At 39.5% G+C, this 27,307-nt stretch overlaps 1 protein-coding gene across 1 annotated transcript in view; it reads right to left on the minus strand.

The window, feature by feature from the left end:
- Window positions 1-27,307, minus strand: part of strbp (spermatid perinuclear RNA binding protein) — a 95,747-nt gene that overhangs the window by 57,736 nt on the left and 10,704 nt on the right. The window contains exon 2 of the mRNA XM_085359717.1: window positions 175-265. The gene's annotated coding sequence lies outside the window, so the exon portion shown is untranslated. The remainder of the gene's footprint in view (window positions 1-174; window positions 266-27,307) is intronic.

Below are 27,307 nucleotides of genomic sequence, written 5' to 3' on the forward strand. Positions count from 1 at the left end.
GTGGGCTCAGTGCATCAGTCTCTTTGCTACAGGGCTTGTCTTGCTTTCAGAATTACTGGTCTAAACTGTCAACACTGAGCCACCCAACTATAGCAGTAGCAACACTTTAAACTACAGTGTGAAACAGAGTTCAAGACAGCCTACAGAGGTACAGTATACAGACTACTCACTCACCCTCCTTTGGCCTCCTATTGGTTTATCTGTCCACTTTTCCCCCTGTCTGTCAGTTTGGAGTCACGGTGTTTGAGCAGGCAGGGTTCAGCACCTGAGAAGACACAAGTTTAAAGTCTGGTCAGTCACTACAACGGCACTTAAGGGCAATGTTCTGCTTGACTTAAAGCGATCACAGGGGGAGAACGTATCATAAGACAGATATTTTTCACTGCAAAACTTGCTTTACTTTACTTTTTCCTTTGCCTTCATCAGAAACATCAAAAAGAAAGGGGATAGGGAAAACAAAACCTTAGCTAAAAAATGTAAAAAAATTATTAGAATTGTAGCAAACATTTCTAAAAAGAAACTACAGAGAAATTATTGCATCTCTCCCTCTTTTTTTCCTCTCGTAGAAAATGAAGAAGTGCACCAACTGGCATAATCTTCGCTAACCAGAAAACTGACCCTAAAGAGGAAGTAGACTATTATTTGCATGTGTCACTTAACACAGCAAAGTGTTTGAAACGAGAACTTGCATGCAAACAGTTCGATCACATTGCACTCTATCACAGAACTATCTATGAAATGCTGTTGTTCATTCCTCTAAGACTATCTATTAATTTAGCTGCACAATTCATGCAACATTAGCCACTTCCCAATGATGACATAATTTACTACCTGACGCATTTTTCTTCCGTAGAGCCATCACAGCACAAAAGGTTGCTTATTTTTGTTATGATAAGCACTTACTACTTTTCACCTCGCTCTTCTACTTCTCTTACACAACTACCTTTTCATAGTTGCTGAACGCTTCCTGGTCCTATTTCACAATACAACCTTGCTCTTTTCTTTTAACAAGCTTTAGTCTAGAAAGAAAATTATGAAATAGTTTTGTATTAATACTCTGATAACACATTGCTGGTTTATGTTCTGTGTTTCTGCGATGCAGTAAAAGGTATGATTGATCTGTTTTACCAGGAAAGTTGTCACGATGTCCTGAATTCAGTCCCAATCATTCCAAAATCATATCACACACCCCTACTTTAGAATTAAATAAACAAAAACGTGTTAAGGTGGCAGATGGTAAGAAGTGCAGCTGTGCTGATAGCAACAGATTGTGGAAAATTGTGCAATATTAAAATTGGGTAGTTGCCATTAATAATTTCTAGAGCCTACAGTCTGCCCTGTTAAGCACAGTTTTATCACATTTCAAATTCACTGCTAAAACTAGGGCTGAACGATTATGGAAAATAATCTAATTGCGATTTTTTGCCCCAATATTGCGATTGCGATGCGATATGCGATTATTTTTTAAGGTCTTTGTCTTCTGTATTATTAAACAAAGACAAGCAATACATCATATAGCATGGCCAATACTATATTACATTAATTTTAAACTGTTCTTTCCTGGAAGACAGACCTCTGTTATGATGACATGAGGTGATGCATGAATTGATGACTGACATTTTTATTTAACTTCTTCAATCACAACAGTATATTTGAACATACACAATAGTTTATTTTTAGCTTACAAACATCTGAGCATAAAGTGCTGGCAAGGAACCCTGGTGTAAACATTAAAATGAAAGTCAGTACAATGTGCAGATTGCAGAAATATACATAAAAAAAATCAGTGGCTTTACCACACTCAGTTTTTCGACATCTGTGAACTACTAGACAGTCATTCAATTAAAAAATAATATGAAATAAATAAAACTAATAAATAAAAAATACACACATCTTACTGATCTCTGCAGTCAGTAACATTACACATAAAGTGCAAACATAATAGCAATTGTATAAACACACACACAAACACGCCTTTAAAGTTTAAAGGCGTGAAATTGGACGGTCTAGTTCTGATTAGCGTCACCGCTGTCTCGGTGGAGTTTAATAAACTCGGCCGTCTGCTTCTTGCTATCTAAAATATAACCAGACACTGGTGTAAATTCTCGACTGTCTCATACTTCTGTTTAATAAGTTTTCTGTTTGACGTTTAGTCAGCTGTGTGAAAACCAAGGAGGAACCCACCCGGGGGATTAATAAAGTTTTATTTTATCTAATCTAATAACTTTAATCTCAGCCAAACCGATTTACTCACGAACAAACAAAACACTGAAAAAAGCCCAACAATAACATTTTTAGGTTGTCTAAGTGACTTATATATTACGTTTAACCCGAGCAGCGAAACTCCGCGGTGATCTGAAAATGATGTGCCGGGAGTTGTGCCGCTCTCGGCCGCATCAGTAACCCTCGAGCTCCCGGCTAGCTGTCGAGCTGGTGGGTAGCAGACGCCTCTGAAAACGTCGAAGCACTTTTACAAATATGGGATATCTTGATAAACCGAGCAGATATTTGATGTTTACACAACTACTTTCTCGCCTGAAAATATGTTAAAAGTTTATTTTGTGACCCAGAAAGATTAGTATGAGTAATTTTAAAACTTAGTAGCGGCCGCCATTGCTGGAAACTGGAGTTTGGCTGGGCCGCGCTATGAATTCTGGGATATGGTAGTAATTTGGACAGCCTTCGGCACGTCGCTGTGACGTAATCGGTCTACAAATGCGGCCTCAGGAGGATGCAGCCCATGAATTTGGACATGTCCAGAGTATAATCGCAGCCTTTGCGGTTAGAAAATTGCACTTGATCATGTCGCGATATTATCGCAAATGCGATATATCGTTCAGCCCTAGCTAAAACACATTAAAGAATAACAGATGAAACAACTGGAGACAGTAAATGATGGGTTTTTCATAACACAGTAAAGACCAACCACCCTTGAATGGTGGATCATGGTGGTAAAGATTTTGGTTGCACACCTTCTTTATGTGTGCACTGAAGAGATTTCTGAGTATAGGTCTGAGAAGCTATATACTGTTGTATATTACAGTCAAATCACTAACCTATGAGACACTTTGTGAAAAAAAGAAAAGAAATTGATGTTCCTGAAAAACCAGATATAACAGACTGACAGTGGCGCACCCTCAAAAAAAAGTAACAAGACACTATCATACAGCCAAGAAAATCAAAGCAAAACAAATAGTGAGTATTTGCTGTGTGTTCTTTCGAGAAGCAGTCACACCTTGGATAATAGAGCATAAATAAGGTGCGGCACTGGCAGGTGTAATGGATCTCATGGTTCTGCAAGACAAACTGGTTTCCAGAGATTTTGTTTGTCAGTCTATTCATTATGTTTACACGTGCATGCAAACACAGGACGCTGCAAAGACTGCACACACACACACACACATACAAACACAGGCACATTTTAATGCTTTTTACTAATTGTGTTCACTAAATTGTGTACACTCACTGGCCACTTTATTTGGTACACCTGTTCAGCTGCTCATTAATGCAAATTAACAGTCTAATTATCCAATCACATGGCAGCAACTCAATGCATTTGGGCATGTGCACATTATCAAGACAGCTTACCTAAGTTCAAACTGAGCATTAGAATAAGAAAGAAAGGTAATTTCTTTCACTTTGAAGGTGGCATTGTTGTTGGTGCCAGACAGGCTATCAAACCTTGACAAAGATGGGCTACAGCAGCAGAAAATCACACCAGGTGCCACTCCGGTCAGCTAAGAACTATCGCTCTGTTGTGGTGAAGAGAGAGCTGAGGCTGAGGCTACAATAGGATTAAATAGGATTAAAATTCCAAAATTAGACAATATGAGTGACTGGATAAGCACTGAGTCTTGATTTCTGCTATGACATTCAGATGGTGGGGTCAAAATTGTGTGCAAACAAATTAAAGCACCCTGCTTTGTGTGGTGCAGGGGATGTTTTCTTTGCACACTTTGGACCCCTTAGTAGTAACTGTGCATTGTTTAAACCCCACCGCCTACCTGAGTATCGTTGTTGACCGTGTCCATACCTTTATGACCACACTGTTATAAAGGTGTTTCCAGCACCTTGTTGAATCTATGTCATATGGAATTAAAGAAATGCTGAAAGTAAAAGTGGGGCCAACCAAGTACTAACAAGGTACATCAAATAAAGTGGCCGGTGAGTGTATATTTCACTTTAATGATGTTATTTTGCATGCTTTTGGGGTGGGGGGGTGGGGGTGGGGGGTTAAGCACCTCAGGGTCTTGTTTATGAGTGACAGGAGAAGGGAGCGGGAGATCGACGACGGATTGGTGCTATGGCTGCTGTGATTCGGACGCTGTATCAGTCCATCGTGGTAAAGAGAGAGCTGAGTGTAAAAGCGAAGCTCTCAATTTACCAGTCGAGCTACGTCCCTACCCTCACCTATGATCACAGGCTGTGTGTAGTGACCGAAAGAATGAGATCACAGATACAAGCAGTGGAAATGAGCTTCCTCCGAAGGGTGGCTGGCCTCTCCCTTAGAGATAGTGTGAGGAGTTCGGCTATACAAGAGGGGCTCATAGTAGAGGCTCTGCTCCTCCACATCGAAAGGAGCCAGTTGAGGTGGTACGGGCATCTGACAAAGATGCCTCCTGGGCGCCTCCTGGGTGAGGTGTTCTGGTCATGTCCCACCGGGAGGAAGCCCTAGGGCAGACCCAGGACACGCCGGAGAGATTATATCTCTCGCCTGGCCAAGGAAGGCCTTGGCATTCCCCCCTTTAATGTAAGGCATAATCTGCTTGTCTTTTTGAAATTTTGGTTTCTCTGTGTGTGTGTGTGTGTGTGTGGGGGGGGGTATCTGGAAGGTTTTATATCATTTAATTAACAAGAACAAAGCACTACTCAGCAACTTGGGCCATGTAGAGTATGCAAATATGAACCCTTGAATAGCTAAGCTAAAAGTTAATTAGGACATGTTGTTAATGCTTTCTATGAGTACACTGAGTGCAGACCAACTATTCAAAACAGACACAGCAAAATAAAAAAATGCACCATTATGGGGAAATTTAAAAAACAAAAAATAGAGCATTTTATGCTAAAGATTGCCCATCATTAAGTAAGCAGTCTTTCAGTTTGATAATAATGCATTACAATTTGTGTGGCATATCCTGTGGCAATATTCTGCAGCAACTGACACATAAATTAGATCTCCCACAAAACAGAGATTTAAAGCCACTCTGTAATTACAGATGTGAACATTATATCCTAAAAAAATCTCTTCATATTGTTATTTTTCACAGAAAATGTGACAGATATATTATGCAGAGGTATAGTAAGGAACGAGATTATGTTTAGAAAATCACTTTTTACACCTCTTTAGCGCTGGAAAAGTGACACAGATGTGTATTAGTTTCCTTTGTTGCAGAGCACTACTGCAGGAGTTAACTAAGACATACGGCATTGTCAGATAACAATCACCATCGACTGGCACGGCTCTTAATAGAGAGCTCGAAGGAAGAGAAAACAAACATTGTGTCGAGCATTATTTAATTTGCCAATCCTTCACATTTAATTTGCAAACCATTATTGATAGCACAAACAAGAATCTTGATGTCAAACTGAGACGCAACGGTGCAATGAAGCGTAGGCCAAGACATGATTTTACGCTACAGTAGGAGGTATAGGAATTTTACTCAATTCATAAACCAAAAACCCTTAAAAAAATTTTTTGTTTTTACATATGGCCAGAAAAAACACAGATTTGGACTGAGAGGCCTTTCAGAAGAGTAAGGTACTTTCAACACAGCCGAGGGAAGCTGGAGACAAAGATGACCAAGCAAATTACACACCTAACCCTAACCCTTATTTTCTGACCAGCAGGAAACCCCCTATTAATTACTCAATTTAATAATTCCTCAACCAAACAGCAAAAAGTAAAATCCACATGCTTTCAGAGCAACTGCCTCACATAATAAAGGAATTATAGCTAAAATCTCCACTTTTTAAGAAATGCCTACAAACATGCCTTAGTTAACAGTTAGAGGTGGGAATCACCAGAGGTGTGGACTCGAGTCACATGACTTGGACTCGAGTCAGACTCGAGTCATTAATTTTATGACTTTAGACTTGACTTGAAAAAATGTTCTAAGACTTGTGACTTGACTTGGACTTTTACACCAATGACCTGGGACTTGAATTGGACTTGAACCGGTTTACTTGAAAAGACTTGATATTTTACCCCAAATATAAAATTTAACATGCATATTATATAGAGATTGAAAATGTGACGTCATTCACGGGTAGAACCGCAAAGGATTCTGGGAACTCGTGGCAAGCGGTACTAGCGCACGCAGGCTTTCAATTAAAATCAGTTATACAGCGATAAAAAGAAACACAAAAATGTCAAGAAGCTGTTGTATTATTAACTACAATAGCCGGTCGCATGACAGCCACGGGAAGCCGACGGGTAAAGAGATCGGTTGTTATCGGATTACGTCGTTGAAGAGAAATTGTTCGAGCCATGTTTCCGAAGTAACAAAGAGGCGACGGGTGGCCTGGATTGCAGCCATTCAAAGACCAAATATAACGTCCCAGAACACTCCAGCTCACATGTTAGTCTGCTCCAAGCATTCCCACAAAGGTCAGTCTGCTGTTGTAGTTAATGCGTCATTTTTCTTAACATAATTGGTGATATAGGTTACAAGCAAGTCTGGCGCTGAACAGAAATTGTCGCTCCTTTGTTTATTGTGCATAAATAGTGAATTGTCCTGACACAATATTGCGTTTCGCTTGTGTTATTATGGTACATTGACAAAAACATATACTTTTATTCACAGAGTAAAACAGTTGTTTTGTATCACCAATTGCCCAGTGCGATTACAGCATACAATATTATTGTCACTGCTACATTTCTGTGATGGGTACCAGAAATTATTTCCACTGCTAATTAATTACCGTTGAGCGCAAAGGTCCTATTAATAAACGGTTAACGAATGTGTATTTATGAAGACAATTTGTGAGACTGGTAAACTTATGATACGTACGATGGTCTTTCGTTCTACACGGTGCATTTCAAGGTCCTGCACCCATCCGTCGGTAAACTGTACCTGGGCTTGTTGCAGTGACCGGAAGTTACTAAACTTCATGAGTGTATGCACTCACTCCAAGAAGCGTATAATTATAAATATGCATATAAATATGCTACGATGAGATAGCTGACTTCATCTAACTAGCAAATGTTTTCCAGGCTACGTTGGTGATGCAGTTTTTTTTTAATGTGTATGATATTTTTGTCATGCGATTTGTCCTACAACCGCATCCAAGAATAACATGCAGCTTATCTCAGAACTGTTGGTGAAAATTATTCTTGGAGCTAGGTTTAATTGAGCTGCATTTTAAAGAGGTGCAATTTCACAATTTGTGTATATTTTCTAAGTTCACTATTTTGTCATGTGTTGAGAAAAACACAGATTTAAAAATTACATGGTCTAATATTTACATTTAGCATATAACTGCAACATGCTTTTTTTCGGGGGGTTTTTTAAGACTCGAAAGGACTTGAAATTCAAAATTTCAGACTTGTGACTTGACTCGGACTTTTACACCAGTGACTTGAGACTCGACTCTGACTTGCCTGACATTACTTGAGACTTGACTTGAGACTTGAGGATAAATACTTGAGACTTACTTGAGACTTGCAAAACAATGACTTGGTCCCACCTCTGGGAATCACCATACATCCCATGATACGATATTATCACAATACTTAACGCACGATACGATATTATTGCAATTTTTTTTAAATATTTTGCGATATTCAGATTCTGTACATAAAGGTAAACTTTATCAATATTCATTTTATCTAATATCAAAGTCTCACACTCAGTCTTTCTCTCATTTCAGTCAGTTTTATTGTTGACAAACTGAACTGTTTGTATTACAGTCTAGTCCAACTTAACTGAATGCAACCATCTGGTACAATTATAGCTATTCTGAACTATGCAATTTATGAAAACTATGCAGCCCCTTCAGCAACTGAAGAATTTGAAAGTAAATTAAAACAAAATATAATTTTACATTAAATAAAAAAGTTTTAAACTTAATTCAAATAAAACATGTCTTAAATTAAAATAAGTAAACTGTCATGTTTATTTCTGCCAAAAAAAAAGTTAAACACATTTGGACAGTGAAGAAATGTCAGGATTCTTGCTCAGAAAAAGGAACATGAAGTCAGAGCATGTTCCAGTCCACAAAAACTTTTTTTGTAACAAAATATCGATTTCTGCTGTCCCTGTATCGATACATTATTAGCAAACAAAATATCACGATACTACACAGTATCGATTTTTACCCCACCCCTATTAACAGTATAAATGTAAAGCTGCAAAGATTTCTGCTGCTTCTTGGCTTGTTGTGTACGAAATGACAACATTTAGATTAAAATTGTGGACACCAAACAAAGTGGCTCCTGCTGTGCAGGAAACTAATGGGAATACAAATAAATAAACAGACATGTCTCCATTTACACTCCTATCAAGGTCAGGGCTGTGCTCTCTGATGCACATGCTTCATGATACTATGCAACAGAATACACCGCTACCCTCATTTTCCACACGTCTTATTAAAGAACATTGTCACCCGGGGCCTTTGAATTCACTGGATAGATTTTAAAACCTTTCATCCTTCATATTTTGTGGGTTTCATGTGCTGAGTACAGCTACCTTCACCATGCTTTTGTCTACTGTGGATTACTCACAGAATCCCAGATAAAAGAGACTTTTTCATTAGTATAGAGCCCTCATAGTGTAATGTGTGCGGATGTTGCCATTAGTCAGACAATAACGTACTTCTGTTGTGTTGTATTAGTGTGTGGGTTTTTTTTTAAACTGCTACAGCTATCAATGATTTATTAGGTTTCCTGAGTGCAGCATGTTGAATATCTAGGGTTTATTTGATATTAATTCAACTCATGACATAAGTTGGCCCTCTACATTTGGGACTCTACTCCATTTCTTTTCACTGCTGTTGACTTATTATGGTGAATCATTTTCATTACAGCCATGCTCTTGCACACACCCATCAACTTTATATTCATTCAAAAAATATAGACAATTCTCTGAAATAATTAAGCTCTCCTGAGGACGGTGTGTGTGTTGAGTACGTGAGCTATAGCCTATGCTTTTCCTAGCCCAAGGTGAATATAACCAGACAATTAAAAAAGTCACAGTGAGACATACACTCTGGAAGAAACCCTGGAAATGTTTTTCTCTTTTCATATTTCCTCTTTGTAGAGAAGGGCCAACCCATGGATCTCTACTGACTCAGCCTTGGCTTTAAAAATTCCACTCAGGAAACAACTAGAAGGGGACGGGGAAACAAACAGAATATGAGCACTGGGTAGAAAGGGAGATAGCATGTGATTCGGCACTATAGAAAATCCAGTGATACCGCAGAATGATTGAGGGTAAGAAACAAAGATGTCGGGAAACAAGTATACATCAGGAATAAAAACTAAAAGGTGCCAGGGTGTTTCCACGTTCAACCTGTTGTTCTTCATTCCTGTGGAGGAAGCTTCGCTTTTCCTCCTTCCACTCAACAACAAAAGCAATCTAAGGTCATACAAATGAAGCCGTTGCATAGTCATTTACTGCCGTCTGCCTTTCTTTATCCTTAGAAGTAAGAGCTAAAAGAAATTAAATAGCCTGTCCTTGTAAAAGAAATGATCCTGAAATCAGTTCAACTGAATCAGAAATATTCAATTTGAAAGTAAAACCCTCACCTATTCTGCTTTAACTACAAAAAAAATAAAGAGGCTTAAATTTCTGTACTACAGTGCCGGTCTGATGTGAGAAAAATTCATGAGAATTTAAATGAGAGCTACCACTGCACAATCAAAAGGACACGCTCAGCTAAACCCTCCAAATTCTCTAAAGGCCTCAAGCCCAATTAGAAAAGGAATGACTTCTATTTAGAAGAGAAGAAACTGTTGTAATGCTATTTCAGCATTGTATCTTTCTACTATTGAACAAAGGGTTTCTCTCCCCTTTGTTCTGCAAAAAAAAAAAGTAAAAACAGATCATGACAGCTGGAGTAAGCAAAATTGTCGTGCAGCAACTTTTCACTTTTCTAAAAAACATTACAAATAAATAAATAACTAATAAAAAAAAAAACCCTGCTGTTAAAAAAACACATCCACAGAAGGATCAACACACCTCTGCAAAGACTCAGTTCCTTGTTAGGAACTGAGATTACACATCTTAGTTTCAAACATCACTAGAGACCCCTCTATTACACAGCACGACTTTCTGCTTAGTCACTGATCCTGATGTTAGGATTTCTTCTCATTATTAGGTGGAAACGCAGTGCAGGGGAGAGAAGTCTTCAAAGATGCTCCCTGAAATTACCACTTACAAATTAGGATGTGTTAACAGATTAACCTGTTATGCAGCAGAAAACATCCCCGACATTAATGCAGTGTAGATAGCATAATCGAGACACGTATGGACAACCCAGAAAGGTGGACACACAAAGAAAAGAAACTGCTACAGGTTATTTTGTATCAGAGATAATAACACTGACAAAGCTATCACTGGCAGTTTATTTTAATTTTATATTTATTATTTTGAAAATCAACTGCACTGGGTGTTGATTTTGGTTTCCTCCAGAATACAGATTGGAATCGACCAAAACAATTACAATTTCTGCAACCTGCTGACACTGATTTTTGCCAATTTCTATTTTCTCTCAGTAACTAAGATCATAAAAACAAAAATTACCTTTTCTTCGATGCACAATAAAAGAAATGAATAAACTTTACAAATGTTTTTCCCTAAACTGCAGTAAGTTACAGGATATTCTCTCAACTGAACAACTGAAAATAAAACTATAAAAAGAAAAATAGTGCTCTGCTACTGGAAAGAGGTACAAGATAATTAACTGAAAATCAGGTTCTGTAAACCTACCTTATCTTACAATAAAACAAACAGAGAAAAAAAACATTATTTTATTTTTCAGTATGTTTATAACTTCCACAGATAACTGCTTTAACCCGTTGCTCATACCGAGGCTCAACAAGCCTTACTGGTGGCTGGTTGTTGTTGGCTGTGAGCTTTGGATAGTTTTAGCCACTTGGCCTTCGCTAGCATCTTTAAAATGTTCCGCTGAGTGAGGAGGATGTAAGTTTCTGGTTACAAAGGCTTTCATGGTGGTCCCCCCATGGTTTACTTTGGCAAACTTTTTGTCCTCACTCACAGTGACGAGCTTCCATGCTACTGACATGTTAGTGTGTGATATGAATGTGCATGCGACTATTTGCCTGCACTTTTTTGCGCTTGCTGTACAAGCATGAAATGGATAAGCTTTTAATCAGCCATACATGATTCTGACCAGCTGGAAATGAGACGATTCAGGCCCTTGGCCAGTCGATTGATGCATCTTTACTCACAAACATTAATCTCAGCCTGCTTAAAAAGCTCAGATTAGTATTAGTTTTCCTTACTTCTTTATGAAATCTATGACAACACACTGCAAAAAGTAACAAAACAATTTTATGAGCAAAACTAGAAATGACAAGCTGCAGTCAAAACTGGGAATTCTCCTTTAAAAGCAAAATATGAGCATATGCCTGCCCGTCAGCAAAACACTGGGCTATAAAATGGTCTATTTGATGCCACAGCTATGAAAAGTGTTTCATCCCATCCAATTAGCCATGCTAGTGTTTGAAACCAACTGATGCGATTCAGTCTTTTTCTACTTTATGGACCATGGTGAATAACTTTGCTGAAAGAAACAGAAACAAGAAAAAGGCAGGCAGACAGACAAGGAAGGGAAATAAAAAAGAGAAGCCTTGACTCCTTGTGATTCCTTCACCCACACTTGTATCAATACACACACACCGCACAATAACCACACAAACACTAAATGAGAAAGAGTGACTAACACTCGCCCTGGGCTTCATGCAGTAGCTCTTAACAAATTCAAGCCTTACCCAATCATTTCCCTTCTCTCCGGGTTGCCATAGCTACAGCCTGTCTCTGTTTCTGTACTTTGGGAAGGGTGAGACTTTACCACTGTCAGTGCATGTGCGTGTGTGTGTGAGAGAGACAGAAAGAGAGAGGAAATGTGTGTGTTTTTGTGTACTCTGTTGTAACCTCACCAGATGGGGTCTTAACACTTCCTCTCTGTCAGCCTTGTATTCACTCTTAGATGGGAAGGTGTGAGATAACAGAGAGGTGAGCTATGCTGAGAGAAGAGGATTGTTGGGAAAATAACTACAGTCTTGTAACTCCTCCTGTGTCATCCCATTTCAGTATTGAATGAGCAACAACCTGACTTCTACTCTCGGGGCAAAGCACTATGTAATCCATAAATACATTTTTTTTTAAAAACACATAGTACAGTATCAGCAAATACAGCTGGGTAATTGGATGCTGAGGCAAAGGAGTGGTTTCTCAAACAATAAAAAAATCTTATAATCCTAATTCGTATTTAAAAACATAGTGGATTAAGCGACTTTTTTGTTACACTTGACCACTTGATATGTACTTCTATAGGTAGTGCCAAATGTTATTTTAAGTACCAGAGCTCAGATGCAACAATCTGCTGTTTAGGTAGACGACACACAGATTTTACTCAGTTTGTTAGATTACTAATCACAGTAGCATGCAACTGCTATCAGAGGAGGCAGAGAGAAAATGAGCAAGTGAGTACGCATGTCAGCGAGCGAGACACAACAAACACTCCAGAGTTTGCACGCATCTTCTACTGCTAGCGTAGAAGATCCATGCGAGCGCTCAGGTCATGAAAGTCAACGGACTGACAGAGATGGAAGCGTGCATGTCTTCAAAAGTGTGAATTACACCAGATGCCACCTTGCAGGTGTGTGTGCTTGTTTGATATCAGGTAGATGACAAGAACGATATAAACACTTGAGGATCAACATATCACTAAAGCTCCCACCATCTGCCCGCCAGCAGACAAATATAAACACAGTCTCCTCATACTCTGCTATTTCTTTATCTTCCAGTATCGCTCCACTTTTCTCTCTCTTCTAGCTCTCTGCAGTCCTGCCATCCGTCATCATTAGGAGGCGAATAGATGACCTGTCTACACACTCTCTGTCCATTTACTCTCTAGAGGAGAGGAGAGGAGAGGAGAGGAGAGGAGAGGAGAGGAGAGGAGAGGAGAGGAGAGGAGGATGAAGGGGGGATTTGTGATTCATAGAATAAGGCTTGATTAAATAAAATAAGGAAAAGTGTTGAATAAAAATCTGTGGTCAATGAATTTTGCTCCTCTAATGTACACAGTAATATTTAGAATGATCATTTTACATATGTGACCTAGAGATGATCATTAGGGAAACTCCTGCACTTTACCTGATTAACTGATTTCATCACTTTTACGGAAAGCTCTTACAATTCACTCTTATAGTATGAGAGTGAATTTAGAAACATATTTTGTGATGTTAGTTAGGTTGCTTAGAGATTAGGTAGGATCCAGGTGAAGACCAAATATCAACTTTTGACCAAAGGTATTTAAAACATATTTTTAATGGTCAAAATAAAAAAAGTGTGATAGATAACATAAAATGGGGTAAAATTTACACTGTATGTGTGCGTGTGAGTGTGTGTGCACGCAGTCAGCTATAAATGACACCAAAATAAGGTAGATGCTTCAGTGTGTTCTGGCGTCAGGTTGTGTTACCAGACTACTTTGGTACAAACAGTCACTGGGAGGTAAGCTGGATAACCAAATGAAAAATCCAACAGCATTTGGTGCTTCATGAGTATTAACTTTGGAACCTGCATGTTTATTTATAACATTTATGCATTTACTATGTATTTATTTATCCTTTATTTAACCAAGAAAAAAAACCCTCTTGAAATTAAAAATTCATTTTACAAGAGTGTTCTGGCAGTATAATCATAAGTTTAGTTAAGATTAGTAGCACATACACACACACACACACACACACACACACACACACACACACACACACACACACACACACACACACACACAGAGCCAAATCCATACACTGTAACTAAATCATAACCAAAATGTAAATCCTGAAATGAATAAAAAAATAATAGATATAATAAGTATAAGTTTGCTTTCATTTATTATGATTTTGAACAATCAAAATCAATATCCTCAATCAATCAATGGGTTGACTGGGCTTTATTTTTCTAAAGGACAAGGAGGGATCAAAGCCAGTGGACATATAGAAAAGATTTAGATATATAGGAAAGGGAACGAAGAACAGAATGATATGAGACAAAAGGATGGCTATAGCTAAGATGGAGGAGGAAGAGGAGGAGAGCGTAGGGAAGCGTATGGATGAGGGGAGGACGATCAGAGGACGAAGTATTGTCTCCTGGTAATATGTAAAAATAACTCTGCTGCTGCTTAGTGGAGGAGCTAACTGGGTCAGAGAATTCCCACAGAGAGAGAGAGAGGAGAGAGAGCGAGAGGTATCACAGTGATTCAGGATGCAGTGTCAGTGTGAAGCAGGAGTCAGTCTCGCTTCACCCTGGGCTGTTAAGGATGAAGAGCATCTCTGTGCACATCCATCTAGCCGTCTATCCGTCTGTCTAACAAACTGTCCTCTGTGACCCTCCCTCCCTCATATTTTCATCTCCCCCTGAGTTCTCTCTCTAGTTCTTTTGTTTACCTCTCCTTCCACCGCTAATAAACATAGTTGCAACTTTATCGCATAAACTTGCAAGTTTCCCTCATATTCCTTTCTGGCAACTAACCCCACTCTCACTTTCTGCTTCCTCTTTATAGTCTCACTCTTCATTTACTCCACTTCCACTATACTGAATATGTAATGATATTATTAACAATACACCATCTGATTACCCAGAAGTTAAGCAATGTGACACATCTTAAACAACCATAATGAAGATGAAACTAAACTAAACACTGAGGGAATAAGAAATTGTTGAGTTATTATATTAGGGCTTTTATTATTATGAGTGAAAAAAAAAAACCAAACTGGATGCCTCACTGTGTGTCTCTAGTTAATGTGATATCGTGCTCTTCTAACATTATGTAGCGGTTTAGTGGGCATCAAAGAACAGCATTTAATTTGACTTTAGTTTAGTTAATAAACAAACCAATTTGTAGCTACATTATTTCAGGATTATTTAATGATTAATACAAGAGCTCAGGACTACTTTTAATTTTCTCTTCTTTTTATTTTTCTCATTTATTTTGGGCTATAACATATAACATAACATAGCCCAGTATACAATAACAGGACAGAAACTAGAAAGATGACTATTATATAATTTTAACTAATGTTCTACAGTGTTTCTTATTATTATCTGCTCAGCCAAGCATCCTGCAGTTTACTGATTTCTCATCAATATTCATCAGATAACTTTGGGGTAAACACTTAAAGGCTAAGGATTATTAGATTACAAACCTGAACAAAACCAAACATGTTGGTTAATTTAGTCAGCATTTCAACTACTTGACAATAAAACTTTCTATAGTTTTACTTCCATGTATGAAATGTTATCCCAAGAACCAAATATTTCATGGGCTGCTGTGTTTCTGGGATTTTACTGTTTCCCCCAGCAAGCACCACAGCTATAAGAGTAACCCATAAACCATACAATGTGTGTTTGTCAGCAGTTCTGAGCAGTAATTAAATCTTTACAGATGAAAAATGGAAGAAGCATACAAACTATTCTGCAGACTATTCATCAGACTACTGTACACACTGTACTAGATGAATCTGTGTATCCTGGAGTCATATATCTGCAAGACAAACTAATATGGTCCTATATGTTTTTTTCTGTCAAAGGCAGGCAAATATGAAAAAAACCTTGTATCTTCAGTAAAAATACACACACGTGATACGATGATATTTTAATTTCTACGCCTGCCTAACAGATTTAAGGTTTGTTAAAATGAGTCCACAGCTTAAAAATCATTAAGAACTCAAAGCCATAATGGATTAACCTGCAGCGTTGGTCCAAAATGGGTAGGGCTGATTCTTGGCTGGCTGTCTGGGGCAACAGAAATAGCTTGAGCTGACTACAGCATATGTAATACGCTGCAGCAGTACTTGAAGTTTCTATGTCTTTCCATTTAAACCACCTGCTCTATATTCCTATCTAAAAGAACAGCTTTATGTGTCTGTGTACTGGGCTTTGTATGTGATACGTGACATGAGTGGTGCAGGGTCTTGGCAAGTTTACATAAATATGGGAAAGAACAGCACCACATATGTATAAAAAGCTCTTAATGGTGCAGTGGCACACTAGTCTTTTAAACTGTGGGCCTAAAGAGTAGTAGTTTGCCCAAATGAAAACAAAATATAATATCACCCTTGTCGTGCAGGAGTCTTTTAGTTGAAGTACACTGAACACTGCGCTACAGTGTTAATACAGCAGATCTTTGATGGCAAATAACTACTCAGGGTCACTAAGAGAAAGAGCTATTTAGCCACTGAAATAATACAAAAACATACTAGAGTATGTTTTGGCTACAGTGTCTAATCAATTCAAATAATAGTGAATGGTGACTGCTTAGAAAAAAACACCCTTTCTTGGCTTTGCAGTTAATGTATGTTAGTTGTACTTAATTTACACTGTATATGTGTTATATAAGTGGGGATTATAGAAATGGCTGAACAGTCTGCACACAAAGAGAGAAATCATGTCACGCCACACATAACTGAAAAGAAGGAGTGGTCCATTGTGGACGGTAAATTGTGTGTTAAAGGTATCTTTCTTAAATACTGCTGTGTAACTGTGCAACGACTGCAATCTCATAACTGCAGACATTATTTTATTTTCACCTTGTACCTTAGGCAAGTTTAAAGTCCATACGCATTAAAACAATAAAGTCACTTTATGACTGATTTTGGTAAAGAAATTCAAAAGCCCCTACTAAAATCACAAACTCCCACATGACACTCATAAATTTTATACTGTGTACACATTTACCTAAGACAGCTCTTATTCCCCCAAATCTCTAAAGGCTGCCTAGATCTAATCTAGAACTGCAACCACTCGTCGCTGTAATCAATGACATCGACTGTAAAAATTAGTCGACAGTGAATTTTCTTTCGCGTAAATGTGTTTTTGTAACTGCAATACACAACAGGACGCTGTAAGAGTTAAGTTAGTGTGTCACGTTGATACCTTGTTCATGTTAATGTTTGTACGGTAACGTATGTGTTCGCTAACCTGTCGGAAACCTCTCTGGATAATGCTTGCTAAGCGACACCGATTTTGTTAGCTAATGAGCGAAATGCTAACAAATTAAACAGAAGTAGCTACACCGTCTCCTAGTTTGTTTATTTTTTCTCACATTAATATTAGCATTTATTCTGAATAGTAAACCCCTCTACCTAACGTCAGGTAATGTGTGGTTTGAACCATCTAATTATATTTATAATCAGTTAAACAGTTTAATTAGCATTGAACACTACACCATCTGAGAAACTATGATATACAACCAAATTTGTGATTAGTAACAGTCTTTTCTAATTCATTTCAATTCAGTTTTATTTCCATAGCACTACATCTCAACGACAGATTGCCTCAAGGCACTTTTAACTCTGTTTTGTTCTGTTTTACTAATACTAAGCACATGAGTATAGATGTGTTTGTCCTGAAAAGAGGATCATGCACCTCTCAAATGGTCATGACAGAGAGCATCTTTAGCGTGGTTATCAGCAGCTGATAACATCATCTCCAAGATAAGAGCAAGCCTCACTCTGGAGGATGTTCACTGCAATTGTGAATTCATGAAGTGAATCATCTGTAAACTTTGTTAACTTGTTATTTTGGACTGGAAAATAAAATATTTTTGATTTAATTTGAAGTTTTATTTATATGGGCAGAAGCAATTTAGTTTCCTATTTGCACTTTTTTTTAGAATACTGCTAGCACTTTCATTTATATTACTTTATATTTTTATTTATTTTGTTTTGATTCTGACAGTCCTATTGAGTAATGTTTTAAAAAACCATTTCATATTCATATGTTTCCTGGGTCACTATTTTAATTTTCTGTGGGACAAGACACCAGGGTGGTATTCACAGGTGAGGTACTGGAGCCTTGAACAGGAGGTGTGTCCACAGGAAGTGGAGATAAGAGTTACTGAAATAATCCCTGACAAATCGAGTAATCAAAGAAAAATTGGCAGATTAGTCGACTACCAGAATAATCTTTAGCTGCAGCCCTAATCTAATCTGATGGAGAGAATGCATTTCTAAACCCAATATAACGCCTCTGCTTCTTTTAGTAGAACATAGTTACAGTGAGGTTGTAAATTAAACAGGAAACCTAAATAGAAACCTTAGAAAAAGGGAAATGTTTTTGATCATCTATCTCCACTGTTGTTTTAGAAACTAACAACACAAACAGTTGTCTTTCTGTGGCACCTGTCTTTAAACAGGTGACTGAACTAGTGACTGACGCTCCCATTTCTAACATTAAGATGCTGGGCAACTTAATGCTATAATTATATAGTAACAATGTTAAAAGAAAATACACTGTGTCTAGTGCTGCATGGTTACAGCCCCATGGAGCAATTAAAAGAATGAAACGATGCCACACAAAGTATCTGCCATGTGTTAATGACATCCCATGATCCCAATACAGTACAGTTTTCCAAAGTACCGATGCTTTACTGCTGAAAGTATTGATGAAAAGTTAACCTATCAGGAAAGAGCAAATTAGAATTATGTAGTCGTGACACTGCAACATGTCTGCAATAATTAATAGCCTAAAGTGCAAACCCAAAATGAACCAAAAAAAAGTTTTTATGGGTCTTTCTTGCATGAAAATCACAAATATGATATTTACTATTAAGGATCAAGGCCCCTCATTTTGCTCCTCTGAAAGAGGGCTGGAAACAGGACGCACATAAATACAACACGTTGTACCTAATGATCCACTTGCTCCATAAGGAGGAGGATCCACTGCTGCAGCCAAAGATGCAGTAGTTTTTTCTTTCTTTAAAAAACTAATTACAAAACAAAACGTGCTACAGAGTACATTTCTGCATGAAATAGGTCAAATTTATTTGCTAACACAATGTAAGACTGTGGGCTATCGCTGATCTCCAACTCAAATCCTATCGAGTGTCTGGACGGGCTGAATATAGACTACTCCTTTCAAGTCAATGTGTCAGAGCTAATCTCTTTCTCATGCACGTTTAATTTCATTTGGAAAAGCCCTCGTCTCTCGATTTGTGCTGTTTGTTTGGGTCGATTCGTTACAGTTACCAGTAGCATGCTTTGCTTTTTGGCAAACAGCCTTCCAGTGGTCTAATTGCTACAACAGCTCTGCTGGTATTCAAATATATAGCTAATTTCCACACTTGATATGTGCTCTTAAAGTTGCTTCCTGCTTGTGTTTCGTAAGCTGCATCAGTCCTTTTTTCCCCCCTTGTTATAACAACAAATGCTGCTTGAATGTCACACTGACCACCGGCTTCAGATTTTCACAATCTGATCGAAAAGACCTCTTGAACATCAGTACAAGATCAAAAACACAATTTCAACATTGACACATCTTTTATTTAAAAAATTGTTTTTATAAATATAAATTTATAAAAACATGAGTTTAATACTCAAGATTTCTAATATAGGGGACTCAGTTTGCATGGATCATGTTCAGTCAGAATAATGAATATTGCAGGTTATCATGATCACTAACCTGCGAATATCCTACACTACACTGATGCAGAAGACGTGCAGAGATAACTTACAAGTCACAATAAACAAATCTTTAAAGCGCACCGATTTATGACCTTTATATTTGGTGCTTACTTATGAGTATAAAAATACTATATTAGCACTCACAGAAAAAAAATCCTTCTTATTGATTACAAAGACATTTTTCACAAGCCTTATGATGGAAACTGACACAAATATTTATGTACAGTTAAGGCATAATTACGCTATAATTAAGGCACAATCTTTTTTCCCAAACATCCGCACAAACAAGTGATAAACAAGCAGAACTGTTTTCTTTTCTCATTATCGAGTTCTTTATACTGTTATCATATCCTCTTACAACTCATTCAAAGTGTTGTATTACCCATAAAAGCGGCATCATTTTAGATTAAATTCTGAATTTACAGATAACTATAAAGCCCCCGAGTCTTCTTCTTAACACTCGGGAACCAGGGCACAGTTTGGTTGTCTTAGTGGAGCTCGGGTGCTTGTTGCACAGACTGAGCTGGTAACAGAAGGTGAGTGAGCCTTTAGTGTCAGAGCTCCCAGGCTTTGCAAACTTCCTGCCAGAAGCTCATTTTACCAAGATCTTGACACGATATCTATGCAGCGTGGCTTCGTCTCCTGAGATTGGGAACAGAAGGGGGTGTTGCAGGAAAGCTGGCAAACGCTGGTTCAGCCTTCTGGAGATGTTGTGTCTCTAACCCAGTGATTCATTTGTGAAGGAATATTCCTACTCGATAACCACAAAGTCATGCCCACGCTCACGCAGCCTGAAAACTGAAATAGGTTATTCAAGTGGTTGGTCTGACAGCCATTCTGATATTTGTTTGTTGTAATACCAATCTGCATGGTAACATCTCTATTTCAGCTTATTTCTGAACTAGACCTAGTAATAACAACTTGTCAGTTTTAGCTAAAAATAAGTTTCTTTCATCAATCCAGGCAGCATCCAGTGCAAGCCCAGCATGGTGTGTGGTTTATGCTGTTTTTTTCACTCTTTTGGGCTGGCAGGAGAGACTGTCTGGTGTGAGCTGTATGGAAGCTGTCCGACTAACGCTCTAATGAGCTTAAAAGTCAGCAAGTTGAACCAGAAAGATTTTTCTTTATTCCAGTGCAAGTTACATCCTACAGCAGCTTAGGTTCTGAGCAGGGCTGTAGTCTCAGAGTTGACTGGTCGATTGTTTGGTCAATACGCTCTCATTTGGCTAAATTCTCATCAGCAAACATGCGCTGATGTTACTTTCACAAGGAGAAAAGCTCTAAATCAATAGACTTCCAGGAATGATCAATTATTATTTGCAGTGACAGGAACAAACTACCCGTGAAAATAAAGGCTGCCAGTAGCAGCATCTACATCCAGACAAAGCAAGATGAAGCTTCTCTCATAAAAAGAGAACCATGATATCTTAATGCAGCGGTCCCCAACCCCCAGGCCACGGACCGGTGAGTCGTTCGGTATCGGGCCGCGAGAGTTGAAGCTCGAGTGTGAAGTTTATGGTTTTCAGGGTTTTTATCATTAACTCAGTTTCCCTGGGTCTTTGTAGCTGTGTCTTATTTTGAAAGAAATATTTACACGTTACCATAGTGATCGGTTCGGTACGCATATGTATCGAACAATACAAAAGTTTTAATTTATTTTATCAACTTTCCTTCTGACGATGCTGTCTGTGTTGAGCGCTCAGTGGATCTGCGCTCGACAGTGCAGCCTAGGCGGAGTAGTCGAACGCAGATTCACTGAGCACAGGGCAAGCTAGCGAGACAGAAGTTAAGCTCTCCTTGCAACATGGCAAATTGAACCTCCCCCACCCTTATTCAGATGTGGCGTTTGGAACTATTTTGGTTTTCATGTGACGTATGACCCTGAAGGTAAGCGTGTCATGGACTAAAGTAAAACAGTATGTTGGATGTGCCACGCAATGCTCAACTACCTTGGTGGGAACTAGTGTGTTAGCGCAGTTTGCTCGTTAACGTGGTGGCCGTCTAGCCCCACGCACGGGGCGATCCGCGGTAGCTCGTTAATGGAGATTTGCCGTGTTGTGGCGTTAAGGTCATTTCAACGAGATTAACGCTGACAGCACTAGTGGGAACACAACGAATATGACTGCACATTTACGCTCGCAAAATCCTCTGACATCGTCTTATCAATCGTTAGCTTACTATGCAAACATGACAAGTGAAATCTCCCGCAGCAAGCTTAAACATATGAGAGGTTGATCGCGCAGAGAATCGCTGAGCGTTATGTGAGTGCCTGTGTAAAAGCAGCAGGATATATATTTTAGTTCTGCTGAGCCAAATAAGACAGGTCAGGGTGAAGAAGTGACAGCCAAAGAAAAGCTTACCACAAAACGGAGAAGTTTTGTGGTAAAATCAGACAAATCAGACTATAAGGCAAAAAGAAAGTGCAGCTTTGTGGTTTCATGGACAAAAGAATTTCTGTGGCTGCAATATGACGAGCTAAATAACCAGGGCTGCACATAAGTGGTCCGCAGGTGCGCATTCGCTGTCAAAATAAAAAACACGCACAAGATAAGAAGTTGCAACGCATGTTTGCGTACATAAGATTTTCAGGAGGAGGACAGACATTTGTTTAGAACTCTTAAAGATGTCGAAGAAGCAAGCTCCTTTAAGCAATTACTTTGGTGTCCCTCCACCTCCAAAGAAATGTCAGAAGGAGTCCGAACCACAAAAGAAGTGCGTATTCTCGGAAAAGTGGTTGCAGGAGGTGAGCTGGCTTCAAACAAATGATGAACGCACAGAGATGTGGTGCGGAATGTGCCGTGAAAATTTAATAAATGACAAATTAAAAAGGCATGAACATTTTTTTGTATCGAAAAAATATCGAACCGTGACACCAAAGTATCAAATCGAACTGAACCGTGAATTTTGTGTATCGTTGCACCCCTAATATATATATATATATATATATATATATATATATATATGGAAATGGAACATTTACATAGACATAGAAATTTCTCAATTCAAACACTTTATGGCAGGAAATTATAGATTCAAGAATGTTTGTTCACTTTAATATTTTGAAAACTTCACGTCGATCCATAGCTCAATGAGGTTAACTACTCAAATCCCATCCCATGATAAGAATAGACTAAGATGTTCTACACCAGCCCCAGAGTGTAGCAATTTATTCAGACTTATTAAAATGCTACAAAGTACAGAGTCCTTTTTTTCTCTGGTTTATCTTTATCTCCCATATTTCTTTATTCATATGCACATAGCTCTTACTCTAAACACCTACACGCAAAACCTCCAGCTAAATGTAAAACATCTGAGACACATCCATGGGAGTATTGATGAAAGTCATTAACACTGAAATGTGGGAAACCAATAACTTCACTGGGCTACGATGAAAAAAAACATTACAGGCTAATGACAAATAGTCAAGGGAAATTCCTCAAGTACATTTGACTTTGAAGTAAAACCCCTGACACAAAAAAATGGAGTTTGTAAGACTTCTTCGTGCAGTTTGTCAGTATTTTATAATTTCATTCAGAGCTTGTTACGAACAACACACATACCATCTGTTTATTACACACATGTCCATGTAGCAAAAGAACAGTGTGATAGATTCATGCAATTAAAAACTGTAAAACAAATATAGGACAAACATTAATAATTTACAGCTAACACATCAAGATAGAAATCAGGGCACACAATAATCTGTGACATATAAACAAAATGTAGAACTAATAGCAACACAGTTACTGTACAACATTGCACTGTTCTGCTAGCCAGGTAAAATAACAGCGTGTTAAATAACAGTGAAGACTGATGGAGGATGAAGAAAAAAGAGAGAGAGCGAGAGAGAGAGAGAAAGACTGTTTTTTCTGTCATTTCTGGTCACGCTGCTTCTGTGCTCTGTTACTGCCAGCGAACTCATGCAAAGATGACCTGGTACTCAAGCCTGTTAGGTGTTTTTTCCTGATGATGGAATCATTTGTGCAACCAAAAAAAAAGAAAGCATAACTCCAAACTGAGTTGGTTTCAAAGCTACACTTCACAGCTCTGCTGTGGAAACATCAATGCTAACGAGCCATCTGTTGACTTTGTTTAAATAATGAAAAGTGAAATTATATCCAACCAAAACACAGAACAGGCAGCCTGGTAAAGACTGCATGAACAGCCTTTAACAAGATGCCTGTTAAAGAATAGATTAGTTGTTGTTTTGGTTGTGCAGTTTTATTTACGTTTTATTCCTTTTTTACAATGACATTAATATGTTACATTTTACATACTCCTGCTAGATAAATGAATCTCTGTAAACCTATATGAAGGCCACTGATAGGGGAAAAAATAGTGATTATTATAATGATACCATGATACACTCCTAGAGTCCTTAAAAAAATACTGCGATACAAGATTTAGGTCATATTGCCCAGCACTATAACTATCCAACTGGCACTTGACTCTTTGATTCTAACTGTATCCTCTGCTTGCTTGTGTTTAATATCACTACGCACAGAATGAGAACAAGCTGCATGCTGCAAACCAGCGGTGATGAACAATTACTTTCTGGCACCAAGCAGTTTACAAAGATACAACAAATGGGCGATGAGATAGCTTATCGACTCAAACAAAAACATATAGACTTTTGAACGCATACAAATCTCGTACACTCCTGACCTTCCTCTTCCTTTCACAGCTACAAACACACACATACACACACACTGGCCGCTGGCTGAATGGTGGCCATGCTTATAAAAGTCAGGCTGACACTGATGTGTGAGCTGGAGTGAAACGATGAAATGATCTCAGGAGAAAATATGGTAAAGCTTCACAACAATTCACGTCCGCCTGCTCACAAGCATGTATGAGTGTGTCAGGAAGGATGTGCTGTTCTGTTGCATCTTCTGCTTCTGTTGAATCCTTTTCAGCACTGAGGCATATAATACAAGTGGCTCTTATACATTTCAGTAAAAAAATAAAATAAAATAAATACACACACACACACACATATATATATACATATTATATATGTGTGTGTGTGTGTGTGTGTGTGTGTGTGTGTGTGTGTGTGTGTGTGTGTGTGTGTGTGTGTGTGTGTGTATATATATATACAGACACACACACACACACACACACACACACATATATATACATATTATATATATGTGTGTGTGTGTGTGTGTGTGTGTGTGTGTGTGTGTGTGTGTGTATATATATATATATACATACACACACACACACACACACACATACATATACATATATATATATATACATACAGTATATGCAGCACTACGGACAATAACTACAACCACGATTACCGACACCAACAAGCTGATCTACAATACGGCAGCAGTGATCAGTGAGATGCTTGGCTACAAGTTGAACAGCCACAAGGGGCAGTACCCTCCATGGAGAAGGAGGCTAGAGGGCAAGATCAAAGTAGCACGGAGGGAGGTTAGCCAACTATCGGAGTTGCAGAAAGGTGCGACAAAGAAGGTGCATAAGAAATACAGCAAGCTGTCCATACCTGAGGCCTTGGAAACTGCCAAGCAAAGACTCACAGCCTTGGCCAGCCGCTTGAGGAGGTACACCAGAGAGATAGAAGGCAGGAGAATAAACCAGCTGTTCTCCACAGAACCAGCAAAGGTGTACTCTCAGTGGCAAGGGAACAATAAGAGAACAGCACCACCAAGGCTGGAGACGGAGCAATACTGGAAGAGCATATGGGAGAAGGACGCAACCCATAACGGCAATGCTCAGTGGCTAGTGGATCTGAGGGCAGACCACAGCGACTTCCCTGAACAGGGTCCAGTAACCATCACAGTGGCAGATATCCAAGAAAGGGTCTCCAGTATGAAGAGTTGGACAGCACCAGGGCCCGACATGGTTCACGCCTACTGGCTAAAGAAGCTGACTGCACTCCACGAGCGTCTGGCAGCACAAATGAACCAGCTGCTAGTTAACGAGAGACACCCGGAATGGCTAACCGAAGGTCGGACGGTCCTGATCCCCAAGGACCCCAAGAAGGGACCGGTCCCCTCCAACTACCGACCAATAACCTGCCTCAGTACTACATGGAAGCTCCTGTCAGGCATCATATCGGCTAAGATGAACAGGCACATGGGTCAATACATGAGCGGGACACAGAAAGGAATTGGCAAGAATACCAGAGGCGCAAAACACCAGCTACTGGTAGACAGAACAATCAGCCGAGACTGCAAGACCAGACTGACCAACCTGTGCACTGCCTGGATTGATTACAAGAAGGCCTATGACTCAATGCCCCACAGCTGGATACTGGAATGCCTAGAATTGTACAAGATCAATGGGACCCTAAGAGCCTTCATCAGGAACTCAATGGGGATGTGGCGTACAACACTAGAGGCCAACTCCAAGCCCATCGCACAAGTCACCATCAAGTGCCGGATCTACCAAAGAGATGCTCTGTCCCCACTGCTGTTCTGCATAGGCCTGAACCCCCTCAGTGAGATCATTAACAAGACTGGCTACGGATACCGACTACGGAACGGAGCAGTTGTCAGCCACCTCCTGCACATGGATGACATCAAGCTGTATGCCAAGAGTGAACGAGACATCGATTCACTGATCCACACTACCAGGCTATACAGCAATGACATTGGAATGTCGTTCGGACTGGAGAAGTGTAGTCGGATGGTAACAAAGAGAGGGAAGGTAGTCAGAACTGAGGGGATTGAACTACCAGAAGGCAACATTGCAGACATAGAGGACAGTTACAAGTACCTGGGGATCCCGCAGGCGAATGGGAACCATGAAGAGGCCGCTAGAAAAGCTGCAACCACCAAGTACCTGCAGAGGGTCAGGCAAGTCCTGAGGAGTCAGCTGAATGGTAAGAACAAGATCCGGGCCATCAACACGTACGCCCTGCCCGTGATCAGGTACCCTGCTGGGGTAATAGGCTGGCCAAAGGAGGAGATAGAAGCCACTGACATAAAGACAAGAAAGCTCCTTACCATGCATGGAGGGTTTCACCCCAAGTCCAGCACCCTGAGGCTGTACGCTAAGCGGAAGGAAGGGGGCCGGGGACTGGTGAGTGTCAGCACCACAGTCCAGGATGAGACAACGAACATCCAAGAATACATTGGGAAGATGGCCCCAACTGACTGAGTGCTCAGTGAATACCTCAGGCAGCAGAAACCCAAGAAAGAGGAGGGAAACGAGGAACCATCATGGAAGGACAGGGCCCTGCACGGTATGTACCACCGGCAGATAGAGGAGGTGGCTGATATCCAGAAATCCTACCAGTGGCTGGACAAAGCTGGACTGAAAGACAGCACAGAGGCACTAATCATGGCAGCACAAGAACAAGCTCTGAGCACAAGATCCATAGAGGCTGGGGTCTATCACACCAGGCAAGACCCGAGGTGCAGGCTGTGTAAAGATGCCCCAGAGACAATCCAGCACATAACAGCAGGGTGCAAGATGCTAGCAGGCAAGGCATACATGGAACGCCATAACCAAGTGGCCGGCATAGTGTACAGGAACATCTGTGCCGAGTATAACCTGGAAGTCCCGAGGTCAAAATGGGAGATGCCCCCAAGGGTGGTGGAGAATGACCGAGCTAAGATCCTGTGGGACTTCCAGATACAGACGGACAAAATGGTGGTGGCTAACCAACCGGAC

This window comes from Diplotaxodon limnothrissa, linkage group LG7 (genome assembly GCF_057381915.1).
Source record: "Diplotaxodon limnothrissa isolate DT_005_m linkage group LG7, D_limnothrissa_male_GT1.1, whole genome shotgun sequence".
NCBI lineage: Eukaryota > Metazoa > Chordata > Actinopteri > Cichliformes > Cichlidae > Diplotaxodon > Diplotaxodon limnothrissa.